The 5,759-nt window shown below is 44.6% G+C and overlaps 1 non-coding gene across 1 annotated transcript; it reads left to right on the forward strand.

Annotated features, from left to right (window-relative positions):
* Positions 1-2,783: 2,783 nt before the first annotated feature.
* TRNAS-CGA (transfer RNA serine (anticodon CGA)) lies at positions 2,784-2,865 on the forward strand. The gene has a single exon. It is a non-coding gene; the product is annotated as a tRNA-Ser (tRNA).
* The last annotated feature ends 2,894 nt before the right edge of the window (positions 2,866-5,759 follow it).

Raw genomic sequence — 5,759 nt, forward strand, 5'->3', positions numbered from 1 at the left:
GGCATGGTCGATCGGTGGAGGCGAGGGTTTCGGGAGGGGAATGGGGAAGTGGGAGCCACTAGGGTTGAAATTGGCAACCCGAGGCAATCACGCGAGGCTGCCATTTCTGTAGGGAAGAAGAAGAAGAAGGCGTTGCATGGCCAGCGACGTGATTGCAATGGCCCAAGGCCCAGGTGGAAAGGAAAAATAAATTGAAGAGAGAGGACTTGGTCTGTTGGGCCTGGGAAGTTAGACATTGTGCCAGGGAATTCGGCCTAGCCTGGCTGGAATTGCATTTCCAATTAAAAGAAATGCTCTTCGAGTAGAGATTGATACCGCGAAGAAGGTGTTTTCAAGAGATTTCATAATAATTCTTAGTCATAGAAGTTATTTTGTATTTTTTTCGATTTTCGGTCCAAATCAGTGTACCTATAATTTTCATGAGTATGAATAAAGTTAGAGTTGTTTCTAAAAAATAAAAAAAATGCAAAAATCTATCTCAAAAGATAAATAAATGTAGAAGTCATGTAAAAAAATTCAGGTGTTTCTAAAGAATTAAAAGAAATGCAGAAATCTACCTCAAAAGGTAAATAAATGCAGAAGTCAATTTAAGTCAAAAGAAAGAGCAAATGGTCACTGAAAAACTGAAACTTTGCAAGCAAATCAAATTGAACATGGATAATCCAATAGAAATACTTCCAAAGATTATATGCGAAAATTAATTCCAAAACCTTTGGGATTAATTTGAGTAACTCCAATAAAAAAATTAGTAACATAAGATTATAAAGAACAAGTGATTTTAGTTTGCATCTAGTCTAGTTTCAAATTTATTTCATAGACCCAATAAAATTTATTGGCAGCGTCATCGTTTTGATGTATCTGACAGACAAGACCAACTAAATAAGCATGGATGCACGAAAATGTGTGTGACCTGGTCCAAGTGGCATAAGTTCAGGCTTAGGGTGGAACTAGAAGTGGTTCACCCGCTTTGCTGTGCCGTTACATATCAACACTAATCATCGTATCCCTTTTTCTTCATATGCTTGGTATTGTTTCTCCTCCAACAATCACGTTTTGTGACCATTTATCGTTCTGCTGAAATTGCCTCTTTTTTGGAGATGTAAAATGCACTTTTCAAAGATGTAAAATTTTACATCTCCAAATTTGCATCTTCTGTTGGAGATGCTCTAAGGCTGCAGCTGCTGCGAGCTAGGAGGCTGCCTGCTAGAACACACAAACAAGAGTTGCAAAGGCACAACAACACCAAGCCATTGTTGTCAACTCCAATGAAGTCCAGATCTACTTTTGTGGCCATGCTGAAGAAAGTTGAGCTTCGTTTTGTCGCTGCTAATCTGCCATCGCAGGCTCTCATGAGGTGTTACTCCATGGAGCGAGAGATGGTATCTTCATCGGTGGCGGATTCAGGAATTTAACATTGGATGTTCAAAAAAAATTGTTCGCCCTAATAGATGATCCAATTGGTTCACCGCAATACAAATACAAATTGTTCACTAGCAGCTATATATTGTTTTCCTGTTTTGTAGTTTTTGTTGGGGTGGGAGGGGGGGCATATGTCCTCTAGCCATGATGTAGCTGTGCCCATGCGGTAAAGAGCTATGGGGATGTTTGGTTTGTGACAAGGCTGCCTTAGGTTTCACGATGTAGGTGGGACGATACGAAGAGGACAGTTGTATCCCCGGCGTCTACAACTGTGGCGGCCGCTGTCGCGACCCTCTATGCTAATCCCCCCTGTCTCCGTCATTGGTAGTGAGAGCGCTGCCACCTCCTTCATGCTTCTGTGGCTATGTGGGAAGAAGTAAGAATCACTGACTTTTCTTTTTCTTTGATGTTTTAGAGAAAATTGTTTGATGAGTGGACAAGAATCGCTTGGTTGGGTGAGTCTCTCGTGCGTGCGTGCACCTAGTGGACATAAGTGGTCTGAAGCCTGAAGGTGCAAGGGAGCGAAGCCAATGGACTGCTGCTGCCTACCTGCTTGCTGAAATAAGCGTATTGGGGTCTGTAGAATAGTGTATCTGTTATATATGCCTATATATACAAAAAAAACTGCAGAAAGTTTTGGGTGTACATTTGTACACCCATGCCCCATGCTGGATCCGCCCCTGATCTTCATCCGAATTTCCTTGCTAGATGGTAGATTTTGTTGCGAAGATGACTTTCCCTGTGTACCCCATTTTGTTTATCTAGATTGTTGCAGTACCTTGATTTTAGCTTGAGGGTATACCAAATTCAATCCCGGTAACTAGTAAGTACTAAGTAGTGGATAGTAGAAGAATGTGTTGATAAATTCAGTGTAAAAATGTGTACACAAGGTTCAGAGCAAGAGATGGCATCTTCATCAGAGTTTCCTCGTTAGATGCAGATTCCGTTACGAAGAGGACTTCCCCATGCGCCCCGTTTTGTTTATCTAGACTGTTGCAGCACCTTGATTTTAGCTTGAGGTATCACAATTCAATCCCTGTAGCTAGTAGGAGTAGTGACTAGTGGTAGATAGTGGAAGAATGTGTCGACCCACAAATTCTGTGTAGGGATGTGTACACGAATATTCAGTGTAAGAATGTCCACATCAGATCCAGTGTAAGAGTCATGTTGCCTTTCATTTTTACCCCTCAAATTTTGGTAGCCAGGAATTAACGTGTGTACAGAAAAAGAATTTACTGTTGATTTGCTCTACTGTTTAGCTGATGAACTGGAGCGTCTGTCTAGTTTGGGCATCTTGGTTTCTGCCCAGTGTGGATCTAAGGCATTGCATGAATAAGATTAGTTCTGTTTCACAGGCATGAGAGGTCGATATGTCCGAGTGGTTAAGGAGACAGACTCGAAATCTGTTGGGCTTTGCCTGCGCAGGTTCGAATCCTGCTGTCGACGCTACGCTTTTTTTTTCCTTCTCCGTCGAGCATTTTTTTTACTCCAGAAGATCACTACAAATGTGCAGCTGCGCAGGTTCGGATCCTGAATTTTCTAGCCTTCTTTTATTTCTTCGTAACATAAATTTGCTTTTCTTTAGTTTCCTGTAGTTCATAATTTGCTATATTAAAACTTCTTGATCTTTTCATAATTTGCTATGTTGACGGTTTTATTTTGTTCCCACCTAAAACAAATGCATTTTTATATTCGTCATACTTCTAAATAAAAGTTTTGTACCTGCAAATGCAATAAGCACAATGTCTATTTTTGGAAGAGTTATGAAATATTTGTAAGGCATGGTCTGCACTATTGTCTTTGTCCTCCCTATGGTCAAAACCCGGCTCCGTCCTCAGTGGCACACGACTATAGTGGTTTGGTTGGAAGACCGAACTTGATGCAAGGTTATTGGGCATGGTGAACTCCAGTTGAATGCCTAGCAGTGACCTCGATCGATGTCGGCAACGACAGCGTCCTAGGACGTTGTTACCCTTGTTGGAGGCATCGTCGTTGAGCCCATTCACCTCCTTGGTTGTTGGATCTCGAGCTCTCCGGGTGAAAATCCAAACTTTCGGTTTTGGCTAAAGTGGGTGACGACATCTTACCCATCGCTACCCCCTTGGGGGCATCGCCTTGGTTGTCTGGTCTTCTGTCTTGCTCGATGGTTTGTGTTGTCTTACTGTTTTGCCTTCTGCTAGGCGGGTGTGCAGCCTCGGGACCGGTGTGGAAGCCAAATCAACGGCTCCGGAGAGTGCCTTTGTGCTGTAGGTGTCAATTCTGGTCTCTTGGGTGGCAGAGTCATCGACTCGTCTGGTACATGGCTTTGGGGCCGGTGTGTGAGCGTTGTTAGGTTTGTATGCCGGAGCGGCGGCTCCGGGTTGTGTTGTAGGGTGTCGATTCTGGTTGCTCGGGTGATGGAACCGTCGGCTCGGTGGGGGTGCAGCCTCGGGGCTGGTGTGTCTGGCATAGTTGTATATGTTATCAACCAGATTTTCTTGTTAACTAGTCAATTTTCTTCTTTTAAATGAAAAGACAGAGCTCCTGTTGGTTCCTTGAAGAAAATAGAACCATTTCCTCTATAAGAGAATGGTTTTTCCAACCAAAAAAAGAGATAGAATGGTTTCCATTACTTTGAAAACTGAATTCTTATATTAAACTCTAGTTATTGCACTAAAGAAGAAAAGAACTCATAGATGTCTTTAAGATCATCACTCCCTTGTTTGAAGAGTTGGGCACGTTTTCTCTCCTCGCGCCCTGAGTTCGGGCTGTGGAGTGCCCGCCTCAAAAGTTGGGCTTGTTGTGCAATGGCGAGCCAGCCTTCACAGAAGAAAGAGAAGGCGTAAAGTACATACCCTCTTTCTCTCGGTGAACCTTTTGAAATATCAACGTGCTAGTGTGACGCCTAAACATTCATGCCGAACAACTTCGATAAAAAAACACTCATTTCTTGCAGGGATAGAAATTACACTTGTCGCAGACATGAAACGGAAAAAAGCCACTCACACAAAATAATAACTGCCCCAAACGTGCGCATCTGGACTTGGATTTGAATTTGAATTTGAAATTCTGCTATTTATAAAAAGTTAAGAAAACCACCGGTGCGAAATGCCGTGTTCTCCAAGCACGAAAACGACCAGCTTGGCGCACCCGACCCAACTAGACCCTCCACCATCGCATCAAACCCAGACCGCAGGAGCAAGCAAGGCAGCCTCCACCCCTTCCATCCCCCCGACTTTCTCCCCCCATTCGCGTCGCGTCTCCACCCCACCCCACACCCACCTCTCCTCCTCCCCGTTGGGTGACGGGCTTGCTTGCTTGCCAGCCGCTGCGCCCGTGGCATGGCCGGCGGTGGAGTGGCGGGGGGAGCGACGCGGGCACCGACGCGTGAGGCCGTGGTCGTGGCAGCTTTGTGACAACCTGAGTTTGCATATTTGTGTTGCATTCTTTTTAAAATTCTGAAGGACGTTGAAAACATGTATTAAAAACAACAGATTTTGAGAAAGTTGCTCTACTTTGGCCGATGGACCGTATTCTGAAGCTCAAAGTATGATCAAAGTCATGCATGCTCCCGCTACCTGCGCTTGTGCAACATGGGGAGACAGAAACTTCGCACATGCGATCTTGCAAGAGAGACAATAACTATTTCTTGTATTTTACTACACCGCAGTAAGGTTCTAAAGAATTCTCTGGGCTTATTTGTAGTCCACCTTTTTGGGGCGTACCATTGCTATAGAGAAGATGCACGGCCAACCGTTGCTGAGAGACAGAGACTGGATCCGCTTCCACGAAAGAGTAGCATACTTTTGCTTGCCCCATTTAACGGGGGCCGGCGAATCACATGGGCAGAGATTCTTGTGGCACAAAGGGATATACATGCATCCGCCATGCCATGCTAGTACAGGCAGTCCGAAAGCAGCAGGGACTATCTTCTAAGAGTAGTTCCAACTTCCAACACAACCCACACAGAGCTTGCAGCAGGAAAGGTACAATGCGTGGGCCAATGGGGACTGCGCGACCGGACAGACACCAGACAATTTTTTGCTTGGAGAGAGCAGAACAGGTTACACATCCATCACAATCACAGGATATATAGGGGCCAGAGACAAAGAGATACGCCATGCTTGATCATGTCCAGAGTCCAACGGCCTCCCCTCCCTCCCTCCCTCCCTCCATGCCGTATTCATGCCGACGGCTTTAAAAAACCTCATTTCTTACAGGGATAGAAATTATACCGGTTGCGAACATGAAACTGGATTTTTTTGTTGTTGTTGTTGAAATTTTGCTCTTTGAAAAGGCTACAAAAACCACCGGCTGCAAAATGCGGTGCTCTCCAAGCATGAAAAACAACCGGCTCGGCG

This window comes from Triticum aestivum, chromosome 5B, assembly GCF_018294505.1.
Source record: "Triticum aestivum cultivar Chinese Spring chromosome 5B, IWGSC CS RefSeq v2.1, whole genome shotgun sequence".
NCBI classification, from domain to species: Eukaryota; Viridiplantae; Streptophyta; class Magnoliopsida; order Poales; family Poaceae; genus Triticum; species Triticum aestivum.